General features: G+C 43.5%; 1 protein-coding gene across 2 annotated transcripts in view; it reads left to right on the forward strand.

Annotated features, from left to right (window-relative positions):
• Window positions 1-23,805, forward strand: part of LOC112557020 (homeobox protein Hox-C5a-like) — a 74,546-nt gene that overhangs the window by 16,935 nt on the left and 33,806 nt on the right. For both annotated transcript variants that reach the window (XM_025226581.1, XM_025226582.1), the window contains exon 2: window positions 15,338-15,408. The gene's annotated coding sequence lies outside the window, so the exon portion shown is untranslated. The remainder of the gene's footprint in view (window positions 1-15,337; window positions 15,409-23,805) is intronic.

Here is a 23,805-nt window from a genome sequence, read left to right on the forward strand (position 1 = left end):
GTTGTTAACTGTTGACGGCCCCAAATAAAAGGAACCTTGGTGGCAGACAGGATGGTCAAACGCCTATAACTTCTCTCCCTTAGAAAAGCTGAACGACTCTGGCAGAGGACATCGCCAGGGATGCGAGAGTCTCGTGAGCATCCTCCACCATCCTTTCTTTCAGCGGTTGGCGTGGTAGGACAGTATGACATTTAATACGGAGAGGACGAGCTACAAAAAAACTGGTGTTCACGGACAAAGATCGGATTCGAACCATCAGCTCGTGGTCACCTAGACGAAAAGAGGAAGTGATGTCACTGGGTGGCCACACTCGATGCAATGAGAGGCAAGAGGGTCACAATTGTGACAGACACATCACTTTATTATCTTCCGTTAAGTGTGCAAGAGATGTAGAAAGAAAGGAAGATAACTATCGTTGCCTTACTGTGTTGCACTGAAGTACAGGAAGACAATTTCTGACTCCCAGACCTCGAGGAAAGATGGCGAAGCAATCGAAAGTATTTAAAAATTAGTCCGCAGAATTAATATTAAAGGACTCATTTATTAAGCTTTGAAAAGTTTACCAGATGATGATGAGGAGGAGGAGGATGATGATGATGATGATGACTTAATACAAGAAATTTCAAAATATATTTTGCTGCTTTCGAACAGCATACGACGGAATGTTGTTTATTCTTCCTTATCCCATCCCGCTCTCCTGAAACCTTTCCATACCCAGTCGTCATCTGCTGCACCCGCTTACCTCTCATTGTCTCCTCCCTTGATACACGTCAGCTCATGCACAGCATGAATGTGCAACATCTGGACCATGAAAAGGACAGACGTTCCGCTCAGCTGACTGCTTGTCTCTTGCTAAACTTCAGGACAATGAGTGTTCAGACACAAAACCTCGCATAAATATGATCTGTTGATACGGCTGACGAGGACATTAGCCACTCCACCTGAAGCCACACGACATGCATGAACGACGAGAAACTTTATTACGAGTGAAATAAATAAATAAAGTTTGGATTTTTAATTACATGGCGTAATAACGGTGTAATTATATTCTTTTGAATATGTATCCATCTTCTATATCCGCGTGTTAATTATTGTTTTAAAATAGCACAGAGAGAGAGAATAAGGGAGAGAGAATTCAAAAAAAGAATATAAACAAACAACAACAACATTGATAGAAACCAAAGAGAAGAAAGGGTTAAGCACAAGAAGAGAAGGTGAAGGTGTCATCCTCTCCCAGCAGTTAACATCAACATCTGAACATCCTCTCTGATCACATCTGACCTGCGAATTCAGCACCTCCCTGTGGCCAGGAGTGAACATAATTGCAAAATCAATACCGACACACCCGCTGCACTCCTTATGCAAATGTCCTCCACGCTACGCTGGAGCTTTGTCGGCGGCTGCGTTTTGAAATGGCGCGCGCGTGACGCACATAGCCAACGCGTCCTGTCTCTGCGCGACCTTTGACCTCAGGTTATCATGAGCATTATTTGAAGACAGTGCTCACGGTTAACCCTCATTACGCGGATTAGTGGGGTTTGAATTTTTGGGTTGAGTGGGAAGGGAAGCAATGTCTGCAGTGTTTGCGTTCTGGAAGCTCGACCACGTGACTGTCGAGATGGAGGAGAAGCAGCTTCTGCTGAGAACACATCTTCCTCTACTAGCCACCTTCTTCTACTTGCTAATTCTACCACTATTTACTACCACTTACCACAACTACTTACTCTTGTAACAATAATAACGATGTCGTTGTATTGTTTATGTTAATCGTTGTCTTCATTATTCGGACCTTGTGTCGGAGGGCGAGGGAGTAACAAGGAGAGGGGATTAGGACTGGAAGCTCCTTGGCAACATGTCCGAGGATTCAAATGTCAGCAATAACATGAAGAACCTCATGTGCCAGGTGGTGGAGCTCTAGTCATCTCCTCCCTCCCCCAACCCTCACATCCCGAATAATAATTACAGTAAGTCACGCGGAAAAGACTTCGGCAACTGTTACATGAGAAGGCCACGAGTACCGGGTATCATATCACCGTTCTCTTGCTTGAAACCTACCACCCGCCTTCTATACACCCATCAGCCCCACCCAGAATTGTTTTTCTGGGATGGGTATCTGTAGAGGCACCCGTGTAGTCAACCGTTTAGACACCCTTTTATTGATATTTCTATGAAAAGGATTTTAGTGATAATCTTTTTAAATGTCAAATGAACTTACTGATGGGGCTTTATTTAATTTACGAAGGATATTTTTAGGGTCGAGATCACTTGTAGATATGAGCTGCTTAGTGCCTGCATTAGGATGTGATGTTAGTAGTGGTTAGTCGGATCAAAGACTGGAATCCTGGGAAAAGCTACCTTTCTGTCGGTATGATGGAATTACTGGAAGGTGATATCTCTTTTTTTTTTCTTCAACTTTTGCTTGTGATTAATTGTCGAGATTTCTTAGTCCAGTATGCCTCGAGAAGTAAGGTCGACACAACCATCGTTGTGACCATGAAGTCTTCGCCTCTCGTTTTGCTGCAGCCTCGAGAAGGGATGATGGGGGGAAAAAAAAACGAAAAAAAAAAAAAAAAAAAAAGTTTGGGTGGGGATGTGGGCGGGGATGGGGAGTGGCGAGGAATGAAAGTCTATGGAAGGAGGACAGCCGAGCTCACAACCTTGTTCTGTTGATGGTTTATATTCAGAAAAAAATTCCAGTTTACACAAACAGTTTTATTGCACGCCATCTTCCACAGACATGCAGACAGTCTGCTCCCTAGCAGCTTTCCCTTCGTCACCAGAAAGACGACAGAATCGGTAAAATGGACAACTTTAAAAGTCCCCAATGTTAAAATAAACAAGGAATCATTTACAGTGGCATTAGATGGTTAATATGTTGGCTTAAACCTCCTCCTCTTATACCATTCCTGGTCTCCGGTTCGGCGTCGCCAGAGATTTCTGCTTCTCTCCTTTATTTCTCTGTTCAAGTCTCGATATTTTGTATGTGACCAGATCTCATAGGAATGCATACTTTACAGTAATCCCTTTCTGAGGGCTGATGTTCTATAGTCAGTCAAGATTCTTGTTTTATTATTATGTTGCAGCTGGCGCCAGGTTGGAGAGGTTTCTATTGTCAATGGCTAGTCTGTTGACATCGTCCCATCGATATTACGAGGTTAAGAAGGATTACAAACGTACGAGCCACACACACACACTTGCGAATGAACCACTGATGTTTATTTTCAGGCTATAGGTTGCTATGACCTGTCTTGTTTTTCTTTCAACCCTTGTTAGGGTTTTCGACAAAATATGGCTGGTGTTCTTGTCCAGGTTCGATCCTGACTATAGTTTGGATGGAAAGGTCTGTGGCGAGTTGAACTCTCAGTGTCAAGGTGGTCGAGATGGACTGGCGCGAATAACAACTTCTCGATGGTCTGACAGTTCACCGCGTGTACAGGCTGTACTCAACTCAAATGTGATGCATGTCATATAGCTCACCAACAAATTTCTTATCTGGACATTCATTTTGACTTGAACCTCCTTTCAAACATCCCCTCCCCTTTCTCAGCCAACAAATGGATTATCAGTCTCGCAGGCATACAGTCTTGTGTCATCCATAAATTTATTGCCCTTTTGCCAAACAAAGTTTGAGTCGATCTTTAAAGTCATGTGTCAGGTCTGGCAACCTTTTGTTTTCATTGTTTTATGGAGTAGGGGGGGGGACAGGGTGGGAAGATATTTATTTAATTTTTTATACAGGTTACATACATGTGAAAATCTATTTAGAATAACAGAATTAGGTAGATAACTGACCCAGAAAGTTTGCAATGTTTACTCATGAGGCACTAGTGAATATCGACACAAAACACTACCATAATATTGCAGTGAGTTGCCTCCTCCTTATCACTCATCCCAGTTGACTTCGTCCTTATTTTTCCATGTGCGCAAACATTTTCGAAAATGTTTTCAAAAGTTTACATCGTGACTGCATGTGTGAGTAAATGAGAACAGACCTCAGTGCGATGGATTGTGTGTGGACACGGAAGCAAGAAAACAATTTTCAACACCACCTTACCTGCGGCACCTGCAGCAACCGATCCCATCGCCTCCGCGTCCATTCTTACTTCCCTTGATCCTCCCTCCCCCCACCTACCTCTCCTCCAAACGTGGCATCACGTTTGAATTCCCCTTCCCGACAGTCTCTCTGTCAGTGACGGTAACTCTATTCCTTCCGAAACCCGGTAGGCATTGTACAGGGCGGATACTAGATACGCTAACGTGTTAACTACCCGTTTGGGCTGCTAGCTACCCGTCCACGCCAGGAGAGCAGACGTCAAGAAATTTTCACATTCTGACCGCAGCTGCGGTGGTGCCTTTATGTGTCTGGACTGTTTGTTATCACAGTTTTCCTCTGTTTGCTTCTTTAAAAGCTGAACCTGGAAACTCGGTCCCCTGCACATCAGCAGCAAGAGATTCAACGAAAGGTGAGGGTAGCGTTGGTTCAGAGGATGAACGGAGCGATTGGTGACAGCGAAATGTTTCTTGAACCTTCACAGGAGAGAAAGAAAGAAAATTTATGAACTTTTCAAAACGAGAACAAGAGGGTGTGACTCCAGCAGTCATTAGCACTCACCTGTGTACAACATGCACAACGAGGTGCTTTGATTTCCAAGAACAGCTGACAAAAGGGCATAGGGGTCGTTACTGATCCTATTATTTATTTTTCATGAAGTACATCCGAAAAATTGTTTATTTATACACGAAGAGGAAAGATGATAAGCGGTTGATAAAAATTATCGGGACCTTGGAAGAGTAAATCTCAGGTGGAGAGCAGAAATGAGATGATAGAAGGGAAAACGAAAAAAAAAAAAACTAAAACACTCTTATTCGTGTTATTGTTGCTGATGATGGTTGTTGGTATTTTCGATTACAGGTGTCCGAGGTCGGAGGCGAATTCTAGGTGAGATGATTATTGTCCTCACTCGAACACTAAATGAATAAAAAAAAAACTGTTTTTGAAATAAATGCGGTCTGTATCACCTCTTAATCGAATAGTCAAGACAACTTTCAGGTAATTTTTACGGGTAGGTCTGCCGTGCATTTACACTAAACATTGCATTGTAAATAAACACTCTTATGTCAAGTTTCCGAGGGAGTACATAAGTGGAGAAATTAACCCTTTACCCGTACATCAGACCACAGAATACAAAACACAGTGTGTAGGAAGAAATCTCGCCATGAGACTGGGTCCACCCGACTGCACTCCCGAGGCACCTGAGCCGAGGCAGCACCTGTGGTAGTTTGCACCTGCAGTTGTCGGCAGGTAGTTAGCACGTCTCACTTGAAGGTAAGGTTTTGCCGTGGGTGAGAGGGCAACTTTAAACCTGGGGTTTGATTTCAGCTGCTTGAACTGGAGATCGGGCTCTCTGTCGGCCCCTGTCACGGAATGGTTTCTTGGACCTCACGTGGCATCACCTTTACGGCACGCACACCCCGAATAGGGGAAAAGGGTGAGAGAGAAAAAGTATGATTGGATAGTGGGAAGGAGCAGAAGGATAATAAACGGATAAAAACAAGGAGATAGATGGATTTGTTGATGGATGTGCGGACGGGCTAATATTTATGTACACTATTAAAAAGAGATGTAAGGGTGACGAAACACTCATGCTCATACGAGTACGTTGTCAACCCTCTTGTCGCCCATTGTACCCCTTCTCCCCATACCCCTGACTGAAGCTCTCGATATCGTGTTCTTAAACTCTGTAAGGTCGACGTGGTTTTTTATTTTTATTTTTTAATTTCTTTTTTTTCTTTTGTTTTGTTGTTGTTGTTTTGCGGGGGGAAGGATATATAATCATGCAGTCATACTGTCGTATGTTGACCTTTAACCTATGCTTACTGACAGGCTGCAGTCTTAACAGTGCACGAGACTTACCCACTTGAAATCTTTCTTTTCCTCTTTTTTTTTTTTTTTTTTCTCTTTTGGTTTGTTTGTTTGTTTGTTTGTTTGGTGCAAGACTAGTCATTTGCTGCGGTGTCATAATTAGTTCCCTTGTGATCAAGGCACGTAACTCGACCCTGTGTGATCCGCACCCATGATCAGCTTAATGCGTCGCGACAGTTTTTATTTTCTTTCTTTTTCTCTCCATCTCTCCCTTCATTCCCTCGTGTGTTTGGTTTTCGCTGATTTAAGAGTACACGGCAGGGGAGGGCCTTATCTATTCTCTCGTCTATCGAGGTATGAACTCACCTGACCTTTTTTTAATTCCCTTCGGAGACTAATGCGATCAACCGTCGCGCCTCAGCGGGTATCGATCAGCCGTCACGGTTGGGTCGGTATCGCCGACATTGCATCGGAGTGTGTGGTCACGTGTCCCAAGCTGTGACAACCAGTCTGGTTCAGTGGAACTAACGCCCGCAGGCTGCTGCCACCAGATAACTGGCAACTAACCGCATCATGTGATGGATGACGAGGCGAGCTAATACCTTATGACGAGTTTCGTTCACACAGGTGTTAATTATTGTCACAAAGAAAACAAACAAAATATATCGAGAAAATGGCTCAGCTGTCGCGGGTACCTAATAACCTCTTTACTTCCTTACCTGTCTACAACTTACACACTATCCTAAATATTGACTATCCTTTCAACACCTAAATTATTTAATTGAATGTTTATTTTAAATAATTTATTTTTACTGCTCAGACTTAATATCAACAAAGTCTATTAATTAATATTCCAGACCATTACTCCAGATTTATGATTATTTTGATTTTTTATTTGTCTAGACATATTCAATAGATTATTTTTTTGGGTTTTTTTTTTGGCGTTCGTGCAATGGCGGCCATGCACCCCAGACAAAAGCGAGTCTCGTTTCCGGGTAGCCAAGGTCTCGAGCAGATGCAAGTTGCCGGGACGAGGCGCAGCTCTCTCGTTGTTCCTCGGATCGATTGCATCGGCATCAAGCGCTGATCATTCACCTGGCAGGAAAGTGAGTAACAGGCTCCAACCTGTCGCGACGACATGCTTGACTAGACACACGGCAGCGATATCCAGGGTGCATAGACTAATCCACCCTTTTTGCATCCACTGATTTTATTCTCTCTCGTTTGGGTTTTGTTTTTGCTTTGAAATTTACTTTTGTTTTTTGTTTCTTTTATTTACTCATTTAAATATTTTTTCTTCTTTTTTCATTAATTCTTTAAAAAATATTCCTCGCTGTTTCCTTCTTGATTATGAATTTAAATTCCTTTTTGAACTAAACTTCCTTCCGTCGCTCCTTAAGCTAATTATTCTCCCAAATAAGAAGAGGATACCTGAGTGGTCACAGCACTAGTGTCCAAACTTAGAGGTAAGTGGTTCGATGCCCGTGTCGGACAGTAACCTTCCCTCAGTCCTTCCAGCAAGCTCAATAGAGGAGCTTTAAGAGAACGGCAGAGGACAGGGGTGATTGGAAGCCGCACCAAAGTATCATTTATAGTCAATGGAAGGATGTGTGATGAAACAATTTCAGTATCTTGGACTCAAGGCGGCCATAGGTAGTCGTGGTAATAGGATCACCTCAACGTCTGCTGTAGCTTACGAGAACATCCGCGACACCGAGGTAAATCTCACACCAACCCTCAGTGTCCCAGTGACAGGCGCTAGGGGAGACAACCTATCCTCACACGTCCTCGAGAAGACATCACAAATGTTGGGCGTGTAAATAACTTCTGTTATTTAGTAAAATCACTAAGAGGGTCAGCTGACCTTTACAATGTGTCTCATCCACTTCGTCAGCTGACCGTGATCAGTGTGACCAAAGGTCAAAAATCAGCAACGACTGTGTGAACTGAGTCGCAATCCATTTTATTTTTACCTGGAGGCACATGACCCTGTAACTGTGTCACACACACCTTGTCCCTGGCCTTGACCCTACACAACCCTGACTGTGCGTATTTTCAGGTATCAAGGCGCGGTGATCAAGATAATGCTTGTCTGTACTGGTTGCGTGCTTTGGTCAATTAGAAATTGATTGAAGCGTGTGGTGATGTTGCAAATACGAGTGTGATGAAAGGGTGAGTGATAGAGTAATAAAGTATTACAGACGACCTGCTCTGAGAACACCTATCACGAATACGAGATACGAGAAATGAATCTAGTATCTTCTAACTCTCACATCTGCAGTTGTGACAAGAGGCTCTTACCACTGAGCTACCAGGAGTCTCAATCTTCACTGAACTGGAAAAAATGAAGGATTAAAAAAAAAATAAATAAAACACTTTTCAATACCTTCGTATCTCACTCAAAATCAGTTAGGATCTTTTGGTATACCACTGATATCGTCTTTAATATTATCCTCATATTGTAGTTTTCAGAGTTACCTCCCTGCCTGTCCGTCTTTCTTCCTGTAGGCAGGATGACCCTCAGTCTAGCCCAACCCCTCCTCCTACCTTCCACGTCACCCTCAGCTTGCCTTCAGACGGTAGCACATGCACTCAAGCATGTCGAGTCGGCGAAGGTCTTTGAAGTATGAGGTAAAGATGAACGGCGGGGTTTTTATGGCCTAGGGTTCCTCTCACTTCACGGGGAGCTGGAGTGGGGGATGCGGTGTGGGGAGGTGAGCGGCTTAGAGACTTCCTCCCGGCCTGGTTTTAAATATTACAGGGCTCTCTCTCCCCCTCTGTGTGTGTGTGTGTGAGAGAGAGAGAGAGAGGGAAGAGTGATAAAAGGAGATAGCCTTTACAGCAGATTAGTTAAAGCAGGATCAAAGCTGATTTCATGCAGTACGAAACAAAATATTAAACTTCCGGTGTTCTCTTCTGCACATTCCAGTTGCATAGCTTTTATTTTTTTTAAATACGAATCAGCAAGTTTCAGTCTCCCTGTAAACTGTTTTATAACCTACAGGTGGATCGCATACCTTCAATAAAAGAAAAGTACACAGACTCTCTGAAATAAATAGCTGAATATAATTAGATTACTGAGCTACAAAAAAAATTCTGTTATACTGAGTGTCGGGTACTCTACTGTGCAGTCGCGAGTAGGTAAAGAACCACCCCCTTACCTGTGACAGATCCTGACCTTTGATGAGAGGGGTCACTCTGTTGTCCCCGTTTCGGACAACGATCAAAACACCCGGGGTTGACGGCCGGCTCTCGAGGTGTGAAGAGAGGACAGGCGAGAGGAGTGGGGTGAAGTGAGGGTAGTCTGGAAGGTGTGAATGGCTAATGTAAACAGGCAAATTGGAGGGTCAACGAGACTTCAATCGTCTGATGTTTGCCAACCTGCAGTGGATGAAAGCCGCCAGAGGTCAAGGTGACCAGTGCGCAAGCGTAGATAAGAGATTTCAAGCGGGTCAGAGGTCACGTTTCTTTTTCCATACCTCGCTCTTCAGCATGGGATGGTGCACGAGACGCCAATTAATACAGAAATGCGTCTGTCCATGCTCTTAATTTTCTCATTGAGTATGTTAGTATACATCTATTAAGATATTTTTACGATTACTTTTTATTATCTTGGTTTTAAAGATTATTTTCTCAAATTTTATTTTATCATAAATCTGATAAATTTTAACAGGCTAAACAAAAGCAAAAGAAAAAAAGAAAAAAAAAAGATGCCAAAGAGCAAGAAACGTGAACAGCAACAATGTCAATCACTTAGCAAAGCTACTCAAACCTTTTCTTGCCTCCGGAACTTATTTACCGTTGAGATACAAGAACAGTTACCCGTGTTGAACAAACAAAGGCCTGTTGTTGCAGCGGAACCCAAGACAAACAGATCGGGTGTCTGCGACAACGCTGGAGCTACACGAGGAGGGTAAAGAGAACCACCCGAGGTCACGCCTGGCAAATCGCTCACCCGGAACCTCGTTCTTTAGTCGCTAAACAGGACAGACGCGTGGAGAGGTCGCTAGCGCCGCGAGATCTCGTAGTAGTAGTTCTTTATGTAATTATATTTGCCTAAAACCACTTCTGAACCAGAGAAATGTGCAAGAACCTTTGACCATGACTGACAGTCAAGTCACATTTGCTCAAACTGCAGCCAAGTTTTAAATGTTCCGTGCATCTGTTCTCCTACTATTCATTATCTACTACTCTATCATCGCTATTGTCATCATCATGAAACAGATGACGTGCTTGTCTTGACAGCCTGCACAAAAAGACATTCATGTGTTTTATACTCAAGAATTCGCTCCCTGCTGTACAATACTGTCTACCCTTCCACTGGATGAAAACCAGTCCACCGTCTTCCTATTCCTTACCCCAGGGCGCAAAGCCAGTAAGCCACCCCGAAACTGAACTACAGCGGCGTCCACCATTGAAGAACGAAGTGGCTGCGAGACGCCGGGTGACTTGCTTCCACCCGATTAACTCTACACGGCGTGTCCGGGTAGTCCGGTAGCCGCGCCATCGCAATGAAGACGTTCATACGTCAAGGGACTAAACGGGTGGGCGGGCTTGGCGGGTGCCGACTGCGGGAACTCCCGGGTACAAACACAAGAGCGGGGGGAAGGCACAAGAGGATGCCACAGCGAAAAATTGAAGATGGTTTAATCACGACGGTTAACGGTGGGCCCCCCTGCGAGGCCCCCGCAGAGATGAAAGTTGTGGGCCGAAGGGGGGAGGCCCACAAGACGAGTGGGACAGACGAACAAAGCTACGGCGAGAGGAGCACGGACACATTATCGCTGTGGGGTCGGGTAACTGAGCCATGAGCCGAAAGAAGAGAAGAGAGATATGAGAAAAGAGAAGAGTCTGCACACGGGGGTAAGGAAAGATGGTTGGCGGAGAAGGGAAGGAGGGTTATGGTGGAATGGGAGGATGCAAGTTCTCTTAAAACGAACATCTGAAGGCTCATTATTCATTCTTTGAATCTCCATACAGCTGCACAAACTTTGTCTTTGGTTCGTGATAAAATGTCCTGCTTCCATTTTTTCCCTAATTATTTATTTTTTATGATAAATTCGCAGAGATGTTTGTGAGTGAAAGCTGCTCATTATTGCGGAACATACTGGCAACAACGTGGTCAAGTCCACTAGCTCTCATCCCATTTGTAGGCTAGTCCGATCGCCCATTAGGTTTTGTTTCACATGTTTTCTTTTATTCGTTTGTTTCATTCCTTTCTTTCCTCCATTTTCTCTCCTTTTTTTTTTTGTTTTGTTTTGTTTCATTTATTTATTTCTTCCTTTATTTTTTCTTTTCGTTTCTTTTCATTTCTTTGCTTCTTTCTGTTATTTTTCGTTATTTTTTTTTCCTGTCCTGCTTTTTGTTTGCTTTGTTTTTTTTAGTCTTTGTTCTTTGTTTCTCTTTATTTTTTTATTGGCAAGTTGTAAAATAAAACTAGATAAATGAAAGATGCTCTCAATAAAGTGAGTTATATGCGCGAGCGTGTGCGTGAGCGTTGTGTAGAAATACCATCATGTAGACAAAAAAGAGGGATAGAGAAGCGGCTAGTTGAACATTACGATGAAAACAATGAAAAAAATTATCTTTCGGATTGAACTACAGTGTATAAAAACAGAAGATTGGAAAGAAGGAGATGGCTTTTTAATCAAGGCCCCCTCGTTAGCATCGAGTTCAAAGACAACATTTTCTACTTGCATCATGTGACACACCTTGGATGTTTGTTGGGAGGCCAGGTACGGGGATCTGTTCACAGACAGGTATTTTCACACCTTCATTTATCATCCAATGAAACTGAGTATTCAGCTTCAACTGAAATCAGACAAAAGCTCCTGGTCTTCTGCCGGCGAATTATATTATGTCAGTGGCACACGTGTTTCCTCCCAAGGTATTTTCGTCAAGAAATTTCTCATTCGTGTAACGTGACGTTTCGGTCACGTAGTTCAAATTGTATACATCATGTCACCCCGGTGAAGTAGTCTGACTTGTCATTGTCAGTTTGGCCAGGTAACTAAACTTCTGTACTGACACCATCTTGGTGAAGTAGAAGTTATAGTCATGCACTGCGTGACTCCGTCTGGTCAACGGTGGTCGCACGGACTGGTTGTGGTATCACGATGTCATATTCAGCTGATCACGTGGTAGCCGTGGTAACGTCGTTAAGATTTACATTTACGAACTCAAATTCTCGTCCAGTGGGAGTGCTGAGACCACTTTATTTGGAATGTCCAGATATGATGCTAATGTTTGTAGATGTAGAAAAATAAACAAAACAACTGCACTAGTTTCTTTAACTGACACATGACTATATTTGTAGGTGCTTTGCATGGTCAAATAATCGCTAGGCAACGACTTCTGTTACTCAAATAATTTAATTTGTGTGTAAAGGAAGCCAAGCATCTTCCAGTCCCCCCTTCTTGCCCTCGCATCCCCCCCGTGGAGTGTAGGCCAGGCTGGCAGATAGCGTGTGCAGATGATGACGCATATCGTTCGTCCTGTCCCACCACCATAACCGTCCTTGTTACCATGGCTCCCCAACCAATGACCCACCCGACTTCTAATTTGTCGCCCTGTTGCCTCCGATTGTAAACTCGACGACGCTGTCGGTTCCCATTTTATGGCCTCATTAGCCGAGTAGCGGGCCTTGCCACTTAACGTAGATTCCATAGTTGACATCGCCGAGTCTTGAGAGGTCGAGCTTGGGGGAAGGGGAGGGACAGTTGGGGGTAGGGGAGGGCTTCGTCTTGAGTCAGAGAGAGAGAAGGGGGGAGGTCTCACTCACTGCTGCATGTGCGCATACACAGGTAATTTTTTCGCACATTAAACTGTCATGAAAGGACGTCCGTTACTTACCAAGATGGCAGTTGCCTAACGACTCTAGGTGGAAATCTTCAGGGTATCCCTTTGTTAGAAAGCTTATCGATTGCACAAAGCCAATCTACCGCGTTCAGAAACATATTTTCCTCTTCTTCATTTTTTTTTTTTTTTTTTTTTGTAGTTTAATATGCGAAGGGGCTTATCGGCTTTCATCCGCCTCCATGAGGTAGCATTGTCCGGGTACAAATTGAAGGCCGGCTATTAGATATTAATTTTGTCGCAACCGTCCGTCTCAGGGCATAATTGTGCTCCTTGCATCTTGATTACTCTGTCGGCTTCTCATTAGAGGGCAGGGGGGACACACGGAGGAAAACAAAAGTATCTAAGCGTGGAATGAAACAGTTTTTATGAGCAGAACCTGTCGTCCACCGAATATTGGGTAACGGATAAGACTGTGTGTGTGTGTGCGCGCGTTCTTGCATCGGGTGTTGTGTATGCATGTAGATTATATGTACTTATGAATAATTTCTTTTAGTAGAAATTCTGACATTCTGATCAATCTCCTCAAGCACCATCAGCAGTTATCTGTGCGAGTCACTTTTATCTTAACAACACAACCCTCTAAGTACCATCTTCTTCCTCTCTTGTGTTACATATCGAGTAATTTTAATTAATTAACACTTGCTCTTCTGTGTTAATGAATACTTTACCCACATATTCACAAATTATTTTTATTTGTTCGAAGTACTATTGTGAGTTCTTTTCCATATTTATTTTAATGCGTTATTTCACAATTTCATCCATTCTGCCTCTCCTGTCACTCTGCAAAACTTTGACTAATCATTTCAGTAATTCTAATATATGAATATCTGAATATTTCTCTCACAGTAAGGGACTCTCTCTAGTATAGCTCACTGAATATTAATTAGGCATGGGCTCTGTCTCAAAGCTTCAAAAACACATTCAAGCAACAATAAACACCTACACTACTCACAGAAAAATTAATTTGTAGAACTGTGAAGTATTGCAGATAATAATCTCATAGTCTTCGTTTCTTATTGTCTTCAAATGTGTTACTTGTGCTGTGTAAACACAAGTATCTCATACACTTATAGTTGTGTACACACGAGAAAGGGGATGGAATACAGATTGTGGTGTATAGAGTGAGCGAAGTATAACAAGAAAATTAGAGTGTCCTCAAGTACAAATGTCCTTTTATAAATGATTAGGATAGTTCATTTAAAACTTTCAAATTTTCAGCATTCGAAGCGTTAGGTAAAATGTGTAAAACATCGATTTAGACCTAGGGTGGATAAAATTGTCAAAGCATGATGTAGTCCTCTTCCTCAAACAACAATAAAAAAATATTTTTTTCACATTTTTGATAAATAAAAAAGTGAGAATTTATAAAGCGTAATATCTGATCCAAATGCTTTTTGTAATCTACGGGATTTGAACCCCGTTGCAACATTTTCCTCTACACGGAAAGAATTTTGGATTTGTTTTTGTTCAGAATGTCGACTTCACTCTCAATCCATGAATTTTATCAACTTCTTCATGATGACTGAGATAAGGTTAACAAATGGATATATCAGCGGTGCAAAGTTTTTGATGGATTGTGGTTACCCTAGCAAGCGGGTATCCACGACAATAACAAAAAAAGCAAAAAGATCAGAAAAAGTGAGTAGACAGGTCATATTAGGACATGTGACCACTAGCAATCACTAACAAGAGATGGTCAAATACTTTGTGCGGCTAGACGCTGAAATTGTGTATGTGTGTGTGTGTGTCTGTGCGTACGCTCGCGTGAACCGTCTGTTTTAGCATATTTTTCTACAGCAAAATTTTGCGATAAAAAAATGTAGGGCGGGCCTAAGGTCCCCTGCACTGCTGTCAGTCAGTGTTGCAGACTGCTTGCCCCTCTTCTTAGTTAGCGGCGGGTAGCTGGGGTAGACAGGGTAGACAGGGTAGCGAAGGGGAAGTTAGGGAGCGGAGACAAGAATAATGGCGGAAAATTATGCAGGTAAAACGCCTAAGTGGACATGCACACAAAAGGTGCTTAACGCAGATAAATTTACTGTGTCTTGAGAAAAAAATAATAAAAGAAAAATGAGGAGGAAAGAGTGCCGCGGAGGCACCAGGAGCGATCACCGTCAATAAAACAGCGGCCATTGATCAGATGTAAGCGGAGGCTTTCATGCAGTGCTCGTAGCGAACATTCGTCACCTGGCTCATCCCATCTACCCCCACTCCACTCCACCCACCCTACCCCACCCCAACCAGCTTCGTGAAAGAGGAGGATTCTTCGTCCAACCTCGTGCACGCAGCGCACGTGCAGGCCATTACGAGTCCCACTTTCTTGGTCTCAGACCTTAGCTCCTGCTATGAGCATCTTGCTGTAGCGGCTCAGGTAATTGAGTATTGTTAAAGCTGCAGGTGCATTTTTTCTTCTTCTTTTTTTCTTTTTTTCTTAATATTAAGTATGAGGCATTTCGTGTTCCGGTCGATGAACGGTCACAGTGAGTGACAGGGGTTTGGGTTGGATGGGGAAGGGAGGAAGGAGAGGTGGCTGGCTCGACGGATGGATGGGTGAGCGAGTGGTGGGTAGATTTTCCCTTCCCCCTACTTGACTTTAAGTTGGTCTTAAATCTGTTTCAGATGTGTCCCTTTGGGGGGAGCTACTAGTGTCAGAAGTCTGACCCACCCATCGTCGAGGTTCTACACATGCTGTAAGTTTAATTTGTTATTCTTCTTTAACATCATCATTATCAGCATCAGCATCATCTACTTCTCTACAGAGCCTTCCTGAGTTCCCTTTCCAACAGGCTTCATACATAGACCATCTCACTCGATGTACAAAACGTATTTTGCATATTTACCAATAGACCTTTTTGTACAGCGTATATTTTAGGTCTGAGATTGGACACTGTTCATTACAAACTGGCAAGATTACAATAGTGATTTATTACAAAATAATGACTATTTGTGTAAACAACATTCTCTAACCAAATATGTCTGAATTGTTGTGTCGCAGACTCGCGAAAAAAAAATTTAAGGATTTTTCTGAGTGTCATATGTTTTAACTGCAAATATATGTTTAAAAACCAGCAACTGTAAACCACAAGATAATGATAATTATCCTGATGACTACAAGGTCCAAAGATCTGTGGTTAGTCGTCAACCGACATCATCCGGGGATTGTTCGGAAGTTTGACCAAAAGGTCAAGGCTTGCCTCCGGATGTGCCTTATCCGTTGGATCCAGCCTTGTTTCTGACCAGGTCCTGCAGCACGGTCCTAATTACCAGCCATCAACCCCTCTTCTCCCTGCTCCCTGTACCCCTCTCCCTCCCTACTTCTACTGCTGCTGCCCGACCTTGGACCGGGCAGACGCCATCTTGTTAGACCTCTTTGGTGCCGGCGTCTGTCCGGCCATAAAACCCGCGGACCCTGGTCCCTTAATTCCAGAGTTACCGTCCTTTTATGTCGCCGTTCATGGTGGAGTTATATTCCACGGAATTGGGTAGACTAGTGGACTCGGGCGCTTTGTGGGCAGCTGGGTCTTAGGCAAAGCGGCCAGAGACGCGGCCCCGAATGGACGAGGATTCTCTTCCTCTCAACGGATCTGCTACTCGGTGCTTCTCGGGCTTTCTTTGTGTTTTCTCCTTTCTTTCCTTCTTTCTTTCTCTCTCTCTCTCTCTCTCTCTCCTCGAGCTTTTTATGTTTTCTTTATTCGCGCGCGCGCACACACACATACGCATGCGTGAAATAGTCCAACATAAGAACCAGAATTTTTAAAAATAAAAATCGGGGCAGGGAGTCGAAGCAAAGTGCATCTGTCAAGAATTTTTTCTGCACTCACGCGTGCCCACACACACATAGAAAGTAGAAAATATGTAAATTTAATGCGGATAACTTTGCAGAGTTATCTTACAGCGATCTAACTCTTTTCAAGACATCGTTGGTTTGAATACAAAACACTGAACTGATGACAGTGCCTTCCATGTCCGTTTTTTAGGTTAAGATTACAGATTAAAAATTACAGCTGTTGTGAGCTGCGATGAAAGATAATTTATCTAAAAGTTTGTAAGAGAATCTAACCAGAACATCAGGTATCTTCGGCTTCCCAAGTCCCCAGACAAGGGGTAAGGAGGGAAAGGGGATCCTAAAAGTACATGAACACAGAAAGTGCATACTGGCCGTCGTACATTCCACATAACAACAAGGTTGACATATTTGTTTTACCCACTTTGTCGTTCATTTTAAAAAATAAATAATCACACGCATAATATACACAAAGACCCAAATAATTCTAAATAAATACATAAATAATAAATGAATGCAAGATACACACACATATCTAAACAATTCTACAAGTCACAAGCAGACAATATTCACATTCATGTTCAAAACAAGAATAAAAACACGCATGGATACTTATATATATTTTTTTATTTCCTTCATAATTCAATCAGATTTTGTAAAATAGTTTTGTTGAAAGCGAATAATCGACCTACTTGCAAAAGGAAGGTACTTCAGGTGTGTAGTCTTATCATTATAACAGGTAAGTGGAAGTACGAATGAGAGTTATAATCGGTCTAAGGGAGGGGAGGGCTGTTTCACCGGCTACTTTGTCTCGAATTCCAATATTATCTTGGCAACGAAAGAAGATCCTATATATCTTTAAGTCGCCAAGCATGATGTAAACTTTGACCCCTGAACATGCTATCGTTGATGATGGTGTTACTGCATCCAGATTCTTACCTGTCGTCTCTGGTCATCACTTCTGTCCCCCTGATTTCTATACTTACCGACTTTTGCTATAGTTGTGTACTCTTTCTTCTACTGGACCCTCCTCTGTTTGCAGACGAGGGGGTACTAAAGCATACCTATCAGTCTGTCAACTTACCTCAGTTCTTCGTGTCATTCTCTGGAATTTTTTTTTCTGGCAGAGGTTTTAAAAAAAATGGCCATTGAAAGGGAAAGCTTTTAATTCCACTTTGATTATCGAATCAGAGAAGCGAGCTAAAATGCTGGCCTGTTAAGTATGTTTCGATGTAGTCCCTTCCTCTTTAATTTGGCTTCCAGTGGAGCTGACACCGCCATACCTGGCCAAACAAGCTTCATGCCAGCAGACTAATCGCACAGATGACTTGCCTCTTTTGCAGCACGGCCTGTTCCGAGTCCCAGGTGCCATCGACTCGTTTTCATTTCGCTCTAATTAAGTGGAAACGGTGCGAAGTAGCCCTCCCCCAGGTCTCGCGATGAGGATTTGTGTAATTGTGCCGGTCACGTGGTGTCTGGGTTTACGTCCGACGCGCGCCATCGGCCGCCTGGAGATGCCAGACATGGAAGCTGACGTTCGATTGGCTGCGAGGCTCTGGCGCACGTGCAGCTGACCGGACGCGTGACCACTCGACCGCATCGCGATTTCCACTAGACTGTGGCGTGGTGCGTGCGGAACGCTCTCTCTTTCTCTCGTTTCCCCTCCTCTCTCTCCCTCGTTTTTTTTTTTCTCTCCTCCTTCTCTCTGCACTTAAGTATATTTCTTCTATGTTCATCCCTCATCCCTTTTCCTGTGAGCGAGCGCGTGCGTGTCTACATTTATATGCAGGCTGACTTTTTCTTTTCTCTGGGATATGTAATATTTTTATTTGTTTGTATGTCTGCAAGCTAGTATACTTTCTTATTAAATTACTTACCATTTACGTTTTTTTTTTCTCTCTCTCTCTCTCTCTAGTAAACTGGAGAATATATTTGTGTTTGAATCATGCACACACACTTACACATCCCCACTAGTTTACAACCACACATTCCGACTTACAGCAAATGTTTGCTCGCAGACAAAATATCCGTTAAACCTCCAGACAAACCGTCGATACCCGCCGTGACACCCGCTGACCTACAACATACCCGACTGCGCCCAGACAGTGTAGAAAAAAAAAGTCTGCACTTTTTCCTCCGTTCGGACACTACCGTCTTTCGGCCTCATTTACCCCTCGGACTGTGGAGGTGCCGTGGCCGGCAGACGAGGACAGGTACATCTTGATTTAATGAACGATGAACCGACGCCTGTGCGACGCCGGCGGTCCTTTGACGAGAAGGAATCGGATTTAAACCGCTGCAAACATTTTACGACCCTCGGAAGGAGTGGCAGGACTGCGGCGAGAGGAGTAAATTATGACTGCAGTCCCTGGACCCTCGGTCTGTCGAGGCGGGAAGTCGGGGTTGAAGGCGAGAAGGAGAGAAAGAAAGGAGCAGTTGTTGTCTTTTCCATACCTTATCGTTGAGAGCCATGGTAGAGAGAGAGAGGAGGATGGAAAAAAAAAATAAAACAACAGCAACAATAAACAGACTGTCATGCAGACGGTTCTGACAGGTGGTGGAAGAAGTCAGACGAGACACAGATTGGTATGCAGGTATGCAAAAAGGCAGGTTCAGAGGTCGCCACCCTATAAACAAATAACAACACTTATTCAGGTCGTGGCTGCGAAACTCTCATTAGAGGTAACTGAAAATTTGTGACTAATTTAGACGTGAGTCATGTTATTTGTTTGAATTGGAAAACGACCAACCTTTTGATTCGTTTTTTATTTGTTTGTCTTCGCCGATCGTCCCCTCGGTGGAGGATCCCCAGCGACAAGTTGAAGGCCGGGTGTTTCAGGGCTGTGTCGTGCGATACGGGGGACGGGAGACTGGCGAAAGTGGGGCGAATCCTGAGAAATTGACAATTAGCATGATGTCTGAGGAGGGATTTAAGGGCTGACTCATTCTTCATCGTCCCTCGGAAGACCCCCCGCAGACGCCATGAGCATGCGCTCTCGAGCATGAGGGACGCAGCGCCGTCCACGCATTATTCCTTCTCTAAATTTGCTGACTTTGAGCTGTCTGTACCCAGTCCACTTTCTTTCTCTTTCTTTTTTTTCATCCTTCCTTTTTATCTTCTATTTTCCTTTTCTTGAAGTTCTTGTGTGTATGTGTGTGTGTATTCGCGCGCATGCGCACCCACTCGATAATTTTGTTATGTTCCCGGATACATCCCTGAGCGAGAAAAATGATGAGGCGAGCTCATTTACCTCAACATCACCTCACCCCACTCCACTAACAGCACTTGCTTGCGACACAAATTAGCTCTTTCTGTAATGCTCTGGCGATATTTTATCACTTTTTTTTTCCTTCCTTCCTGTAGAAGACGGCTGGAGACTTGTTACCCGGGCTGCCGTGCAGTCGCTCTGTCACAGTGCGGCCATACATCCTAGCTCAGCGCCACCTGTGCGGAAATTCCCAAACTGCCAGACCTCAAGGTCTGAACTCTTGCACACACCAACTTGAAATTAATGGCATTGTAGGTGTCACTTAGCTTTTGCACCTTTTTGTGTTCCTTGCACACACTTCTACCTGTACTGGTCCTGGTCTTGAACAGATGCCATGAAAAAAAAAAAGCCTTGATATTTGCTAATGAGCTGAAAAAAGAGGTTGTTAAGGAGTAGGAAAAAAGGTCTGAGCAAGGTTTATATCTGTAAACCACGGGTTTACACTAAGGTAATGCGAACTTGATGAGATAAAATCGTTGGAAGTAGCTGACGATTTATGTTCATTAAACACAATAGTTTTCTTGCCGGTATAGAATTCTTGTTGGGATTTCTAAAAACAATCTTTCTGCGTTGTTTTATTTGTCCCACCTCCTTTCTTCACCTACATCAGATATATGTGTGACTGTATGTGTGTGAGAGAGAGAGAGAGAGAATGCTCTTCTTCCCCATCCTCATCTCTTGACATCTGCACACAAGGCGGCACACGCAACAGCGATAGGGTCGATCATCGCCGAGACATCAAAGCCTGCGGGTATAAGTAGCACACGGCAAAATATCAGGGGAAAAAAAATCTATCAGCAAGTCACATGAACAGCGGAGACAACTCGCGTCCTACCAGCGCCGCGTTTTGACGGAAGTCGAACCGGAAGCTCCGCCATTTCCACTCCTTTGAACCTCAGCCTCTCATATTGACACATGAAGGTCTGGAGCAGTGAAAAATCCAAAGGGAGATAGCTTTGTTTATATATTTGTGTTGTTCTGGAAGTAATCAGTAATCCTTCCAATTAAAAACAAACTGTACTTTATTTATTTTTTGTCTGTCAAGACCATCGTACACCAGTTGTCCTTCTGATTACCTGTTTATTTTACAGGATCACGTGCTTGGATTGAGCATGCGCTTACTCTGTTCTTTTAACATACTTTTTGAAATTAAAAAAAAAAGTGAATCAGGATGTTCCGCTTCAACGCCTTCCACAACACTGGTAGACAAATAGCTGACTACACGTTTGTAAGTTTTTACCTGTAAACCAACACAAACGCAAGGTGAGCCGTGAGAGAGGATGTACCCAGGGTGGAAGGTCCGAAACTCAAGGCGTGAGTACGACTCTTGTAACCAAACATCAAAAGAAACGTAACGAGCGATTGAAGCCCGAGGTTCGCGAAGACTGAGCACCGCAAGAGTCAAAGGTCAGCTTGTAATGGCGTCTGACGTGTCGGTTGCCGTCAAGCTATTACTCATTCCGACAACAATCTGAGAAGATGGGACAGAGATTTCACATTCACCAAGCTTACAAGCGGTATCGCTCGCCATCGTGAATGGTCGCCGTGATACTTCATGGCCGTGAGTCACAGTGGTCCTTCTGGGGCCGCACGCATGAAGTAGGGGTAGCATGTCCTGAGGATGAGATGTGGTCCAGAAACAGAGTCTTGTAACTAATAACCACTGGCTACCACGATCACGAGAACACGCAGAAGACGAAGCCAGATTCGACATTTGCAACATCCTTTTTCCCACAAAAATTGTTTTTCTCCAAGATGTCCTCTAAAGAAACTGGACAACTGCAGAGTTTGGCAAAATGTTTGCATTCTCCCCATTGTACCAGATAGTCAACTACAGTCTCAAGAATACCTTTTGGACTCCAAAGGAATGGATGTGTAGGAGGTTTACAGTCCCAGATAACCTCAAGTCTCATTTCTGGTTCCAGAAAAGTTTGTGATAACTGATGTGATCCAGCAGAGTTGACCTAAAAGTGGGGCATGAAATTACTTCTGGATGCATCTTTGAAAAAGCCTTGAGATATCTGCATTCTAATAATGGTCTCCATGCTCTGCCTCATTGTACTGGCACACCTAGCAGCAAGTCTTGCTTCCTTCACAAGCTGCTTGCCCTGATCAGTTACCATGACGACCATGGCGGCGACTGGCAGTTAAGCAAAGTTTCACCATGTCTTGTTTTTGTTTTGTTTTGTTGTTTTGAAAATCTCGACGGGTTAAGTTATTTCCCTAACAACAAACCTAAACATTTTGTAGTCTCAAGATTCTCTATCTGTTGATAATATTTCTGCAGCGTGTAGTTTGTCTTCACAACAAATCACTGTTCAAACGTTTAAATTCGCGCACTTATATAATCATAGCAGCTCGCTCAGTTTGGAGAACCTAATTAAAATTTACAAACAGACCTTAGGGACTAAGACGAGTGTGTGTAATTAGTTATTTGCTTATACTAGTTTAGGGTCTACTTTAAAGTGTACTTTAATGGGTAGTTTAGGTGTTTACAGCATTTTAAAAAGACAAACATCTTAACTGACAAGCATGTTTTTATTTCCTTTCAGCATTCGTCTTTTTTTCCTTTTTACCGTTTCCTCTTTCTTTTTCCTTTAAAAAAAAATCACATTGTGTACAAGTTTTCTTTAGTGTTATAGAGTTGAAAGAGAACATCTCTCTCAAAAATATTTTGTTTTTCTTCTTCTTCAACTTCCTTTGCACTTTGCTCCCCTTATCTTCTCCGTGACCATCTGTTCTAAAGCACTCGAGATGTCCTTTATCTTCAACGGACAGTTTTCTTTTTTGAGGGGTTAGGGGGGTCATGTGACTAGCTGGTTTCTTCTGTCACACTAGCGGGGCAAAAATTTTCGTAACAAGCAGCGCAGCTGCGAACCGGCTTTCTCTCTGGTTTCTTTTTAGTTAGCTGAGAAATTCCCCCTTTCCTTTTCCTCACTCTTTTCGATCCCTCTCATGGCTAGCATTTGAGAATGGCTATCCTAGGCTATGAGCTCTGAAGTATAGCTCGTGTGTTATGCTTTCTGTTTAGTAGTCTTTTATTTTAGCGTGCCTGTTTGTGTGTGCATGCGTACGAGTGTGTGTGTGAGAGAGGGGGAGAGAGAGAGAGCGATGCCTGCGTGATCGTCGGGACGGGTACTTAATATCCAACAAGTCCCCTTTTCTGTTCCCTTCGCGCGAGCCCCCTACCCCACGCCGTCCCCCCCTTCCTGGCCGTTGACAGTGAAAAGGTGACGGGTGGTTCTCCTCCATCCCATGAAAGCGGCGCGCGGCCCTCCTCACAATGGCCAGCGCGCGGAGAGGCGGGGGAGCCAGCGTGTCCTCCCGGAGACCTCACGTTAGGCACGTTTGCCAGGTAGCAGCGCCGACGACCCCCATTTCCTTTTGATCTTGCCGCCACGCGCGTCTTGCAAGAGGTCGCCTGGTCGTAGATGGTTGGAGGGTTGTTGGGAGTCTGTACAATCCGCCGCCGGGAGGAACAGTAGACAGTACGCTCGGGTGCTGATCACGCCTGGCTGTTAGGGTGCACTGTGCCGGGTTCCAATGCAAGCAAAGATTAAAAAAAAAAAAAAAAAAAAAAAGAGCAAGCATTATCCTTGTGCCACCACCTCTTTGCAAATGGCAACGGAAATAGCAGTTAGGAGGAGTCGTTTTCATGCTCCGATTAAAGAAAAGAGTCCGCATTTCCCTTCGAAATTATTGACGTTTGACATCGAGGATCCCATGAGCACATCTGTTGTCGGTTTGAGGTCTCCATTCTTAAAAAAGTGAATTTATTTCTGCACATAACTGTTATTTATTATTTTTTTTTCAGTTCATTTAAATATCTCAGGGTTTGTCTTCACTCTTACCCAACTAACCACTTTCTTTCTTGCCTCTTTACCGGTTTCTGTTTCAAGGGATTTTTGCTGGTTACATATATTGAAAAGTCACAATATAATGAAGTAATTTTTTTTTTTAAAGCGCACGAGTTTTATCTTTCTTCCTTCTAGCAATTAGACAAATTAAACGAAATTCATTAGTGAGGTAGGGGA

The sequence above is a fragment of the Pomacea canaliculata genome, linkage group LG2 (assembly GCF_003073045.1).
Source record: "Pomacea canaliculata isolate SZHN2017 linkage group LG2, ASM307304v1, whole genome shotgun sequence".
Lineage (NCBI taxonomy): Eukaryota > Metazoa > Mollusca > Gastropoda > Architaenioglossa > Ampullariidae > Pomacea > Pomacea canaliculata.